The sequence below is a fragment of the Corythoichthys intestinalis genome, chromosome 19, assembly GCF_030265065.1.
Source record: "Corythoichthys intestinalis isolate RoL2023-P3 chromosome 19, ASM3026506v1, whole genome shotgun sequence".
NCBI classification, from domain to species: Eukaryota; Metazoa; Chordata; class Actinopteri; order Syngnathiformes; family Syngnathidae; genus Corythoichthys; species Corythoichthys intestinalis.
In genome coordinates this window covers 19,878,369-19,893,105 of record NC_080413.1, presented here as the reverse complement: position 1 = coordinate 19,893,105, position 14,737 = coordinate 19,878,369, and the positions used below count along the sequence as shown (strand labels likewise).

Here is a 14,737-nt window from a genome sequence, read left to right as displayed (position 1 = left end):
TCCATTGAGCCCGTTCAGGTATTATTCATGCTCAGTAATTCGTAGTCTGACACACGCTGAGAAAACTGACCCGCATGCACAGAAGCATCAAAACAAATAACTACGCATTATGTGTGCATGACGCACACATAAGCCTTATGTGTGTGCGTCAGTTTGCCCCAACTCGGCCATGTAAGCAATACTGAAATATTGCTCATTTGGCGCACAATAAGAGAATGAGCATTATCAGGCTTATGCTTTTCTTCATTGTATTTTTTTATGACTGTGGTCAACCCTGCCTCCTGCATAGTAAAAGCTAAGCGCTGACGCTAATGAACAGCTACATCGCTGCAGTGCGTGCCGCTCTCACTCTTTGCTAACGTAATTGCTGCATAATTTCGTTTTGGGAGACTTGACAGTTCAGACCGCCGCCACATTCTGGAGAAATGTAGCCCAGATTGGATTTCAACCACTTGTCCCGTTCAGACTGCCAAGTTAATGCCTCTCTCGAGTTGGGAAAACACGAAAAAATCGGATTCGTGCATTAAGACCTGCAGTATGAACCTAGCCTGAGAGAGAAGTGTCCTTCAGTTTGTGTTTTCTACTGTTAACGTTAATTAAACCGTGAGAAATGCAGTGAAATCTGCTGGAAATATAGAACCACAAAACTGTGAGCAAGAAGCTGCTTGGAGAGAGAGGGGTGCTGCATAACCTCATTTGCTGCTCACACAACACAACATAAATGCAAAATAATCATAATTAAAGATGTACATAAATAATTTTTTTTTTTTTAAATGCATTTTTTTAGATGCCGCAAGCTACCCACACTAGCGTTGCGAGCCACTGGTCGATCGCATTCGACGTAATGAGCACCCCCTGATTTAGCTCATCAATTAATAGGTTAATATTCATGAGAAATGCAGCACTAAACCCCGTTCAACCAATCTGTTTGGTCTTATTAATCTCCCGTTCTGAGCAAAAACTACAAGCGGGTTATGCTGTTATATCGTCCCCACCAATGTTGAGTCCAAACCTACGGCCTTGGATAAGAGGCACGTCGACTTTAAACACCTACCACTAGATGTCTGGTCACCATCAATTCACACTGGTTTCCTTGTAGTAAACGGACAATATCAGTGGCGCTAATGCACAATTAAGCTGGGATGCAACCCCAATAAACCTTGAAGAACACAGGAAAAAAAAAAAAAAACAATAGGCACTGTACATTCATCAAGTACACTTGCATTTGTTATTATCATGTTTTATGGATGTACACATAAAGTATTTCAAACCTCAATCTCACACACGCGTCTTATAGATAAAACTAAATTGAGTTGATCTAATGCCAAATCCGCACACATTCGTGCTCCATCTACGCCTCACCGCCACTTCTCATTTATATGTCATATCAAACTAAAACGCTTTCAACCATTATTTCACTGGTAAATTGGTGCAATCTTTTTTTTCCTTTCTGCCAGATTGCAGAGCTTTTGAAAGGTTAGCCATATGACAGAATGAAAGGGCACTCAAAGGTTTGGGCAAACAGTCCAGTGGAATCTCATCACAGTGGGAGGCAACCGGATCAGATAGTAAACCCGGACGAACTCTGTGCTGCAATGGCCCCGGGTCAAGAAGGCCACTAAACACCTAAGTGAATCATCTGAAGTCTTTTGAAACAACATAGTCAGGCCTGGTTGCTAATGCTGCGTGTCCACAGATATGCTTTACTTTAATAACTATGTCCGTTTACGACCACAAAAAAAAAAAGCGATCATTCAATTGTAATCTTATATTTTGCATTTGAGCTTTACCATTGAAAACAAATGTGACAAAATAGCTCTGACACATCTTAACAATGAAGCAATAAGTCATATTTTTGTGACATAACAGTAATACATTTATTTCGATTGTAATTTAATTACTAAGAAAAACAGCCTCTTTTATAAACTCAAAATACATTAAATACAGGGTTTTTTAATAGTGATGGACAAGCATCAATGCTGCATGTTTTGCGTGTGGAAACCTGTTATCAAGCGTATCATGTCCACTCTTTCATAATGAAATCTCAGTCTGAGTTAAAAACAAAAAGCAAAATACATAAGGCGGAAAACACAGACAAAACTGAAAAGCTTCAGCCACAAAACGAAGGTAATTAATTATATTTATTATTCAAAATGTCCGTCATTTTTAGCTTAGAATCATTAATTGATGTCTAATATTTCGTTTAAAAAAAAAAAAAAAAGAAAAAAAAATTATTCACTTGCATATTTTAAACTTTTAAACAAATTACATCACAATGAAAAAATGGCGTCTGTAAAAAAATCACAGATATCTACCTCATAACTATTTCTTAATTGTATTTTTTTTTTGTTACTGTTGCATTTTCTCCGATATGTTAGATCAGACATGTCCAAAGCGCGGCCCGGGGGCCAAATGCGGCCCGTGGTCAAATTTCATCCGGCCCCCAGCCTCTGTCATAAGATCAATAACGTCTGGCCCGCACACAGACTTAATAAATTGGTCAGCAGTACTGCTACCAGCATATGAAGTAGCTTACACATTAAATGCTGCTCCTTGTTTACCCACTAAAAGGCAGCAGCACTCTAAGCAACGTTACCCCGTGTGACGCTTGACTTCCAATTTTCTAAAATGGCAATAATCAACAACAACAAAAAGTTGACTGCAACGGTCGACGCTTCAAGGATAGGTGGAAATTGGACAATTCAATAAAATACACAACAACTGTGTCTGCCTCATTTGCAAAGAGACAATCGCTGTTTTTGAAGAGTTCAATGTCAGGCGATATTACCAAACAAGACACGCTGACATGTACGACAAGATTATAGGGAAGATACGCAGCGAGAAACTGAAGCAGCTTGAAGCTAGTTTAATTTCACAGCAGCAATATCCTGAGAGTCGAACGCCACAAAGGCTAGTTGCAAGATTCTTGAAATTATTAAATGCAAATAATAATAATAAAGCAAATGTGACACACAGAATGGCTTGCTAAAATTTGCTTAAATATATTGTTCTATGTAAGGGACGTCAGCCAAGGTCGGCCCCCCACATTCTTACCACACCAAATCTGGCCCCCTTTGCAAAAAGTTTGGACACCCCTGTGTTAGATGATAAATTATCGATCCAAACAAAGAAAAATTGAAAAAAAAAGTTTAAAAGAGTAAATAAATATATGAAAAAGAAAATCACCACCACTCCTTGATGTCTGTGATTTCTGCATCGCGACCCATGTTATATTACCATGTTTCACCCATAAAATCCACCAAAAATCCAGCTGTGGCCATCCACAGCTGTGTATTGACACTCGGTAATACATGCTACATGGAGTTTTTGGATCGATACAAGGTAAGTACGCGATAATATCTCGTTAAAGTCATGGCGTCTGTAATTCTGCTCTCACGTGCTCTCACCTCCAGTTAGGGTTTTGCTGTTTAAAAAAATATTTTTTTAAATGCCCTCCTGTTCAAAACTTTTCTTCCCCATAAAATTGAGATTTTAAGCTTTCCAATGATGTGTCACACGTGCATATCGGACAATTTTGAAAGTTGGCAAAATTGAGGGTCGCAGAGCGGAACTTCAAGTCACCTGAGTGTTTTCCGCCGTAACAGTGGCAATTATGCCAACTGAATCATACTTAGTTGAAGGTTCACCAGGTTGTTGTAATGCTAACACTAGCTCACAAATTTTGCTGTCAATGTGTCTGTTTATTACAATTCAAAAGAAAAAGTCGACATAACCCTGAATTTCCTTTGTCATTGCCTTGAAGATAAATGCAGTAAATTTCACATTTAAAACAATGGGTTTACCTCATATGCGTTCGATTGTCCAGTCAAGCGAAGACATCCACTCTTCACACTCATCAATTATACACCGTGGTCATTAATGACCTGAGTGGACACAAAGAATGCACTCTTAAGACACTTGCAGAAGATGAATGAGCAAAGATGCACTCTGAACTATTGACAAATGGCGTGAAACGCACACCGGACACACACTTAGAATGCAAAGATGGATGACACGGACAGGGCCGCGGCCAAGTGACACACCGTTGCCTGAGCTGAACTGAAGGTGACAAATGACCGGTTGCCTCAGTAGGCCTACTAAACCAATGTGACAGCTGACCGGGGGGCTTCATTTTTGATTCGGAAAAGGTTAAGTGACTAGTTCTTCACTGTCTTTCTCACGCTGATGAGCCTTGATGGAAAGTAAATAAGTACATTTTTTAGCTTTTTTGTTTTTAAGTGTTTGTTTTTACAACTTTGCTAAACATTGAAGCCCAATTAGTTCCTGTTTTACTTGATATGAAAATCTCATTTGTCTTAAACATATCTTAGTGTATAAAATTTACTAAACACTAAATGCACATTTGCTCAGTGGTGGAATGTAATAAAGTAAAAGTACTTAGTTACTGTACTTAAGTACATTTTTTGTGTATCTGTACTTTACTTGAGTGAAGTGGTACTTCTTACTTTTACTTCACTATATTTTACAGCATGTATTTGTACTTTATAACTCCACAAATTTTCAAATTGTCGGCTGCGTTACAAGTTACTTTTGTTTTTTGGTTTTTTTTCTCATTGTGAATTGATAGTTTCGTTTTCATGCCTCCGTGCAATCGATATGCTCAGTGCAACTATACCGTAATTGAGCACTAGAGGTAGCAACACATGTATAAGCAAGATTCAGCATGTGAGTAAGATATTGACCAATAAAAACCAACAGTGAGAAGCGCGCCTTCAGATGGCTGCTGCAGGCTCTTGTACAGTAGGTGGAGGTATGCACCTGATAGTTGCTTGTAATCCGCCATTAAGCTAAGTTTTTGGGATTGTTAAACTTCTATTTACAATGTAGTCAATTTTATTGCATGTTTTTTTTCCATTCTGCACAGTTTTACATAGAAATGAGCAGTCAATGAATTTTTTGGGTATTTCTTTCATGATTGTCTCAGATCTCTGTATGTGCATATACTGTATACCGTGATGTTCAGACGATAAGGTGCACCTGAGTATAAACCGCCAACCACCAAATTTGACAGGAAAAGTGCTTTTGTTCTAGATAAGTCGCACTGGACTATTAGCCGCAGCTGTCCTCACTGTATTATGGGATATTTACACCAAAAGATATTAACCGGTAACACTTTATTTGACAGTGGTGTCATAAGACTGAATGAACCACCATTAAGGTTTGAACCAATTGACTGCAAAGCTTTATTTGGCCACCACTCCTCCCTTGGAGGAGACAGCCAACCTCTGCTGCCACCTGCTGTAAACACTGTTGTCTTCCAACATGCCTCCTAGCATGCATTGCAGCGATACAGATGTAAATAACAATTAAAATTCATGTTCTGTGCTAATTATTTCTTCATTTACTGTTCCAGTTGTTTCATTATTTTTTAGTTATGGTATTTGTTAACACTTTATTTGACAGTGGTACTATAAGACTGTCATATGACCATGATAATTATGACATGACACTTCCAAGAACATTAATGAATGCTTATAGCAGGTGTCATTTTGTGTCATCCAGCAACTGATCTCACTTTTCAATGGATGTAAAAGATCCGAGCGGGACATAAATGGTGTTAGTAACATAATTTGCCGGATAACATTTCATGACATTGGTCATGAGCATTCATTAATGCCCTGATAGTTTCATGTCATAGTTATGACGGTCTTATGCCAGTCTTACGATGCCTCTGTTAACCCAGTAAATCAACAAATAAGCCGCACTGGACTATAAACAGCAGGATTCAAAATTAGGGAAAAAAGTAGCGTATTATAGTACGAAAATTATGTTATATATATATATATATATATATATATATATATATATATATATAGCGGAAAACACAGACAAGACTGAAAAAGCAGTTTCTGCTCTTGCACTCCTCTTTAAAAGAAACAGCTGTATTCTAAGCCAAAACAACTATTGTGTTTGATGAAGGTGATTAATTATATTTATTATTCAAGATGTCTGTAAATATATGAAAAATAAAATCTCAAACACTCCTTGATGTCTGCGATTTCTGCATCGCGACCCTTGTTATATTACCATGTTTCACCCATAAAATCCCACCAAAATCCAGCTGTGGCCATTCAAAGCTGTGTCTTGACACTCAGTGATACATGCTACATGGAGTATTTGGATCAAAACAAGGTAAGTAAACGATAATATCTCGTTAAAGTCATGGCGTCTGTAATTCTGCTCTCGCATGCTCTCACCTCCGAATAGGATTTTGCTGTTTAAAAAACTTTTTTTCAAAATGCCCTCCTGTTAATAATGTTTCTTCCCCCAGGAGATTGAGATTTTAAGATTTCCAATGATGTATCACACATGCATATCGAACAGTTTTGAAAGTTGGCCAAATTGGGGATCTCAGAGCGGAACTTCAAGTCACCTGAGTGTTTTCTGCCATCTATATATGTACTGTATACCGTATTGGCCCGAATATAAGACAGTGTTTTTTGCATTGAAATAACACTGAAAAAGAGGGGGTTGTCTTATATTCGTGGTCTAGACATTATACCCATTCAAGACGCTAGATGGCGCCAGATACCGTTGAAGCGATATCCTGTCATGACAGATCTCAGCTACTCTCCCCATTCACGACGCTAGATGCCGCCAGATATCATTGAAGCGATGTTCTCTCATGACAGATCTCAGCTACTCTTTTTAGTTTAACCAGTATGCATTACTTTATTGCAATGTTTTCCTTATTCAGATTTGTTTCAAGACTACAGTTACAGTTAAACTTCACTTTGATGGTTAATGCAGTTAATGCAATTTTGTATCACAATAGATTGGTTTATTTACATTTCAAAAACCAAGAGCCATTCATTTATGAATGTGATTGCACTTTAGTTTACATATTTAAATGTTCAGATATTAAGATTTGAGTGAGGCAAAATTACATGCTTTTTCTCTCAAATATATTGTTATAATCATTTGTTTCGGATGTACTTTAATTATTTTCTGTACGAAAATTAATTTGGTGTTCAAAAAGTCTTTTTTCAAACTTGAGTCTTGAAAAAGAGGGGGTCGGGGTCGTCTTATAATCGGGGCCGTCTTATATTCGGGCCAATACGGTGTGTGTGTGTGTATATTATATATATATATATATATATATATATATATATATATATATATATATATATATATATATATATATTCGCATCAGGAGAAAGTACTTTTACGTTTTACTTGTAAAGTAAATTTTAAAACAAGTACTTTTGTGCTTTCACTTGAGTATTTTGTTCTTCGATACTTGTACTTTTACCTAAGTATGTCTTAGCCCCTCAATCTGTACTTTTACTTCAGTTAATAAAAAAAAATTAAAAAGTACTTTGATACACTTTGATTTAACTAGAGCATAAGAAAATTACATTTTGTGACTAGTTTCAGAGTATCTACACTGACACCTTTTCCCATTTGGAAACTTCAAGCTAATTAAAAGAAAAGGAGCTAGACTGCCAAATAAAAATGTGAGCAGTCAGAGGTGAGTCAACACCCCTTGAATCAGGTAGATGGATGACATCTCGCATTGAGAGTGTGATCTTTTAAAATGCTGTGACCGGCCATTCACGGAAGCTCTGAAATGTTTCTCGACATGTCAATACACAACCCGCGTTACTATCTTTCACACAATGCGTGCGCACCATCATTAAACTTTTGACCCTGTTGTGTGTCAGTCTTTAGAAAACAAGACTTTTGTCTTTCATTTCATGGATCGAGACGATGTCACTACTGAAACTGTTTTTTTTTTTTTAATTGTTTCAGGCTTGTTTGACATTTTTGCAAAAAATATTAATTTTAAGGGCACAGAAATGTTAAAGTATGTTATTTTTAAAACTATATGAATAAGTTTTAGGCTTAAAAAAAAAAAAAAACACCTTTAAGAGAGTGGTTAAAAAACAAAACAAAAAAAAAACACTGCCTTATAAACAAATTGGCACCAGAGGTATAATCATGTTGAGATTGTACACAGAACACACAGAAGGACACAGCTGTTTCCAAACACAACTGTCGTCCCTTTGCTGATAATAAAATAACAAAACAATACAGCAACAACAAAATATAACTTTCACCACAGAGGTCTAGGCTTTACTTTACATTCTTCTTACATACTGCTGGCATTCCTCCAATGTTACGCTTTTCACACTACTTCAGAAGTTGGCAAATTTGTGGTTGGCTTTTAACCCCCATTCTACTTAGTGCACACTGGGCAGCGAGCTGGGAAAAAGTGCGGCGTTTTGGGCCCTTTTTTTTTTTTTTTTTGCAAGGAATAAGTTTGACATTGTGGAAACTTCAAAAGCACAAGAAAATAAAAGTTCTCCTGTTTCGTGTTTGAATTTGAGAGCATGTTACAAGAGGTGTGGGTGTTTTAACACCCCTAATTATCCCAGTGAAAGGTTTTAGAGCACTTTTGTCTGTGATTTAATTTGTATATGGCGGAAAACACAGACAAGACTGAAAAAGCAGTTTCTGCCCTTGCACTCCTCTTTAAAAGAAACTGCTGTATTTTAGGCCAAAACAACCGTTGTGTTTGATAGAACAATATGTCTATATGCTGCCATAGCAGATTCATGGAAAACTAAGCCTCCGGACTATTTTTAATTTGTCCCTTTTACCCTGAAAACCCCCGTTTACAGACGTCGCACAACCGCTTTTGTTTCAACCCAGCCATAAAACAAAGGTAATTAATTATATTTATTATTCAAAATGTCTGTCGTTTTTAGCTTAGAATCATTCATTAATGTCTCATATTTCGTTTAAAAAAAAAAAAAAGACTTTAAAAAAATTATTCACTCACATATTTTAAAGTTTTAAACAAATTATGTCACAATGAAAAAAATGGCGTCTGTAAAAAAAGTCAAGGATATCTATGTCATAACTATCGCTTAACTGTATTTTTTTGTTACGGTCACATTTTCTCCGAGATGTTAGATTATAAATAATTGATCCAAACAAAAAACAAGTTGAAAAAAAAGTTTAAAAGGGTAAATATATGAAAAAGAAAATCTCGACCACTCCTTGATGTCTGCGATTTCTGCATCGCGACCCTTGTTATATTACCATGTTTCACCCATAAAATCCCCCGAAAATCCAGCTCTGGCCATTCACAGCTGTGTCTTGACACTCAGTGATACATGCTACATGGAGTTTTTGGATCGAAACAAAGTAGGTACGCGATAATACCTCGTTAAAGTCATGGCGTCTGTAATTCTGTTCTCGCGTGCTCTCACCTCCAGATAGGGTTTTGCTGTATATATATATATATATATATATTTTTTTTTTAAATGCCCTCCTGCTCAAAATTTTTCTTCCCCCAGAAAATTGAGATTTTAAGCTTTCCAATGATGTATCACACATGCATATCGGACAATTTTGAAAGTTGGCTACATTGGGGGTCTCAGAGCGGAACTTCACCTGATTGTTTTCCGCCATATATATATATATATATATATTTTTTTTCCCTTTTAGCACCATCACTTAACATTTTATTTCCCATTGATAACTCCAAAATGCTATGATTTAAAAGTGACAGATGGTTAAAAAAAAAAAAAAAAAATTACACATGGATGTAAACTACACAATATTGTAGTATTGTACTGTTCTTCTATTCTTGATTGTAGACTATAATGAAATAACATACATCTATAAAGAATCTTTATTGTCAGATCGATATCAGATGTTGTTACAGCATGTGGGTGTGGATAAACCGATTTCCTTGGTTTTACTGCAGCTTAGCCAGCTGATAGCCCCGATAACAACGCAGTATCTATTACTCGATGTACTACCCTGACACCATTACCGAAAGGTCGCGACCTCGGAGCCATTGCCAGTCTTCATAGCCAACTGGTGGCAAGTAGCACTCAATACCCAAGGTCCAGTTTCCCAATAAGTTTCAACTTTTCCCTACTGCAGTATTAACATAAGTGTCCGGATTGGAGATGGGAGGGAGTGTTGGCTGGTAACCAGCTGCAGATGTTGCTCCGAGAGCACCGGCCCTCATTAACTTCAATGGACTTCCTAATGCGACAGCTACCATATTTCATTGACCGCTCACCCGGCCCCGGTGGACCTGACGGGGGGCCCGGCTGACGCTTCCACTCCTTGTGATCAGAATGCTCTGATGACAGCGAGGCGCGAAGAGACCAGGGGAGTGCGAGGAGAGACGTCGGAAAGAAGACACGCGCCCTCTCACCGAGAGGAAATCAATTTATTGAAGTTTTTTTACAAGGTTGTGATGATAGCTTGTGAGAAGTCGGCAGCAGACGATAACAGCTCGCACACTTCTAGGAAGACTTTCACAGATATTTTGGATTTTGTCTGAGATTTTTTTTAATCAATTTGTCTTCAAGAACACTTGTGAGGCCTCAGTTGCCAAGTCACATGGTATGCTAGTCCATGTGTTACTCTACTGTATATGCGCATTTGAGACGGAAATCACTAAGTAGATCCATCATTCCACTTTGTTACCCTTATTAAAGTTGCAGGGCTTCATATGCATGTCGCAGAGCGTCTGTAGATTTTTTTTTTTTTCTTTGCAATGGTCCATTCCAAGTCATGGTTGAATTCACGAGGTGTGTGGTTGGCGTTACAGTTCTGAGGTTTGGGGTTCAAATCTCTCTTTTTACTGGGTAAATTGGTGTCCTCAAAAAATGCAAAAAGGTGCATGTTAGGTTCATTAAAGACTGTAAATTGTCCATAGGTATCAATGTAGGGATGAATGGCTGTTTTGGCTCTAAGGCCGCAGGTCTTGATGCACAATTACGAGTTTTATTTCTTTTTTAGGCGTGCCGGTTCAGACTGCCTTTTTCCATTGAGCCCATTAAATGTTGTACGCATGCGCACCAACTCGAAGTCCGACATGCGATGAGCAAACTGACCCGCATGCACAGAAGCATCACAACAAATGACTGCACATGCTGGCTTTACGTCATTCTAGGGTGATCATATTTTATTTTCCAAAAAGAGGACATAAAAATCCCCGTTTAGTTTTATAGTCAAAGTTTATATGGATTGATAGAACGTACATGACGCACACACATACGGTCAGTTTGCCCCGACTCTCGGCCAGGAGCAATCTTGAAATATTGCTCATTTGGAGCGCGGAAAGAAAACCAAGTGTTCTCACGTTTATCTTTTTTCACCCCATCTTATTTTTTTATGACTGTTGTCAAGCCCGCCTCTTCCCTAAAAGCCGAGTTCAAGCTAAGCGCTAACACTAATGCACAGCTCCATTGCTGACGTCCTCTGTTCCTCTCTCGCTCTTTGCTGATGTAATTGCTGCATGAATTCCGATTTGGGAGACTTGACAGTTCAGACCGCAGCCACATTCTTGAAAATGTGGCCCAGATCAGATTTTTACCACATCCAAAAGTGACCTACATTGGATTTGAAATGGTCCACTTCTCCCGTTCAGACAGTCAAGTTATTGCCTCTCTCGAGTCGGAAAAACATGAAAAAATCGGCTTTGTGCATCAAGACCTGCGGTATGAACGTAGCCTAAGTACCCTATGATTGACTGTTGACTAGTCCAGTATGTAGTCCTTCTCTCAACCCGGCTAGGAAAGCTTAAATGTGGCTGTGTTTTCGTGATCCTAGTATTTCACAACACCAATATTATGCAATAAAAAACTAGTAATGCAAATTGCTGAAGCTTAAAAAAGGTCATATGATTTTTCAGACATTTCTAAATTGAAATATGCATACCGCAAACGTCTCACATGATCACTTCTGTTCAGTTGTCTGAGACTCATACAACAGGTTTTAGGCGTCCATCTTCCTTCATTATATTGTATTGGCCCGAATATAAGACGGCCCTGATTATAAGACGACCACCTCTTTTTCAAGACTCAAGTTTGAAAAAAGACTTTTTGAATACCAAATTAATTTTTATACAGAAAATAATTACAGTACATCTGAAACAAATGATTATAATATATTTGAGAGAAAAAGCATGTTATTTTGCCTCATTCAAATCTTAATATCTGAACATTTAAATATGAAAATTAAAGTGCAATGACATTCGTAAATGAATGGCTTCTGGTTTTTGAGATGTAAATAAACCAAACTATTGTGATAAAACAACAAAATTGCAATAACTATTAACCATCAAAGTGAGTCTAACTGTAACTGTAGTCTTTAAACAAATTTGAATAAGGAAAAACATTGCAATAAAATAATCCAAACTGGTTAAACTTGAGAGTAGCTGAGATCTGTCATGACAGAACATCGCTACAATGATATCTGGCGCCATCTAGCGTCGTGAATGGGTATAATGTCTAGACCGCGAACATAAGACAACTCCCACTTTTTCAGTCTTATTTCAATGCATAAAACACTGTCTTATATTCAGGCCAATATGGTAATATCGAAGGATGAGACTTCACAAGAGGTACAATTCACATTTCATTCACAATTATACTATACTTGGCCAAAATTTTTGAAATATTGCTTTTGTTTTGCAAAATGCAGTTCCAGACTCTACTAAAGTGTTTTGGGAAATTGTTGGATTGATAGAAATATGACAAATATTTGGCAATCAATCCATGGTATCGCTTGACTTTTGTCCAATATCATTTTAGCAAAAACGTATTTCACACAAAAGCGCCTCGACTGCAGTATATCCTAAAGATGTTTGTATTTTTGTAGAACTGGGCTCTTAAATGCTTGACCTATGAGAACCGAGGAAAAAAAGAGGTCTTCCCGAAGTGTTGAAGTCCAAAATTAGATTCAGGTTGAACTTGGTAACTCAACACAACCATTGATTGAATAATTGATTGCTTAATAGGCTATGTGGGGGTCAAAGAGAGGCAGCAAAAGCACCAATAATTGCAGAAAAGAGCTGATAAACACCAGAAAGAAGCAAGATAAAAGGAAGCAAGCATGCAGTTTAGTGAGGGAATATATATTCCCCGGCCTCATTGTTCTTGCACACGTGAGGGTGCAAGCTTGGGGAGAAGAGGGAAATGGGGTACAGATGTAGTGTATCAAACACAGAGGTTTGAACTTCAATAGATACATTACCATGCGCTCCCCTGCTGCACAGCATCCCCTGACATCAAAACCTCTTTCTAGCTTTCTCACCCTCCCTCCTCAGCTACCGCTCACCCCTCTCTCCCTCTTTACCTGATCGCTGCGCTAATATCCGCAAGCCTGCTTGCCGTTTGTTCTTTCTCAACGGCGCTGGGTCGCATTCATTTGACTGATTTTATTCTCCTTATTTTTACGAGCACAGCAGGCTTTACCAGCAAACTGTGGCCTCCTTTGAACTGAGTTTGCTCAAAACGCCGTACACTTTAGTAACATCCAGCCCTAATGACATGCTTATATTATCATGCCCTGCATGACGATATATCACTGCTGTTCACACTTGCTCTGCCCAGCATGTTCACATAAATACAAATCATTATGAGAGAATATACGTGGAATGAAGTGGTGAGGGATCAGGGAAGGGTGAGAGAATTCCATGCTCCCTGGATCTTTGGGCTTTACCTTTTATGTGTCAGGATTGCCGGGGGGCAGAGTCGTGCAGGACAAGGGTATCAGTAGAGGCCTGGAAGTGGAACTGGCCATGACCCTCCCCTCCTCTTTTTCACTACTTACTAAAGAGAAAGGGCGAGGGGTTCCCTTAGGAGCAGAGAGCTGAGATGTCGGAAAATTCCCGGTGCTTTCCCGGTGCCTATAGAGGAAGGGGCCCCTCTGGATTTGTCAGTTGTGGCTGCAGCTGTCTCCGGGAAAAAATGGACCACAGTGGACTTGACACTTGATCTCTCTTCTCCTTCTCCATCCTTTTATCTCTCTGTGCTCCGACTCGGTGTATTTCTTGCCTCATCATTCCTCTCACTGTCTCACACTTTATGTGTACCCCCACCCCATTGCCCCGAGCGCCAACAACTATGTCCCATCTCAACTGGAAAATCACCTTTTTCACACCAAATAACAGTTCTCACACAAGCCTTTTTGTTTTATGTAGGAATTATGTAAAGGGATTTAGATATTTCATCATCTTCAGTTGTGAACAGAATTGACAGCTAGTGCAAACTTTGCGGGTTTTTGCATGACATAATTTTTGCTCACATTTGTCTTGAAAAAAATTGGATTGGAAGTCAAAAATATCTGTATCGAGAAATAACTAGAATATAACAACATTCTTGACTATTGCTACACCACAATCATATTGCTTTGTTATCGGTGCTGCTTTGGCTTCATCTGATCACCGTTTTATCCAAAATACAGTACAAATAAGGCAAAGCTAAAACTGCAGGACTGTTTGGACTGCACAGACTGGAGCATCTTTGAAAATTCAGCCGCCTGCTTGAATGAATATATAGACTCGGTGACATCTTACATCAGCTTTTGTGAAGACGTGCTACTTTCTCGCACATTTAACGAGTTGTGTTGATCATTTTTAAGATTATATCATCAATGCAAAAAAATTGCCCAACTCATTTTTTTCTGGAAATTTTTTTTTTTTTTTATTGTAAATATGAAAAATTCAACAAATGGTTCAGTTTTTTGTGTTTCCTGAAAAATCTGAAAAAGCAAATATTTTAAGAAAACGTCCAATTATTTGAAAAGAAGACGAAATTCTATCAGGCTTTTTGCAGCCCAAACAAAAATTCTGTTGTGGACTGTATGTAAACACTTGGCCTGAGTTTGACACCTGTACTGTAAAGTCTTGGAAAAGATTCTTTCATTAGAAACCAATCAGGAATTTACAGATTTCAACTAA

At 38.1% G+C, this 14,737-nt stretch overlaps 1 long non-coding RNA gene across 1 annotated transcript in view; it reads right to left on the bottom strand.

Moving 5' to 3' along the window:
- Positions 1-14,737, bottom strand: part of LOC130907485 (uncharacterized) — a 145,963-nt gene that overhangs the window by 1,518 nt on the left and 129,708 nt on the right. Inside the window, exon 3 of the long non-coding RNA XR_009061485.1 lies at positions 3,804-3,884. This is a non-coding gene — a long non-coding RNA (uncharacterized LOC130907485). The remainder of the gene's footprint in view (positions 1-3,803; positions 3,885-14,737) is intronic.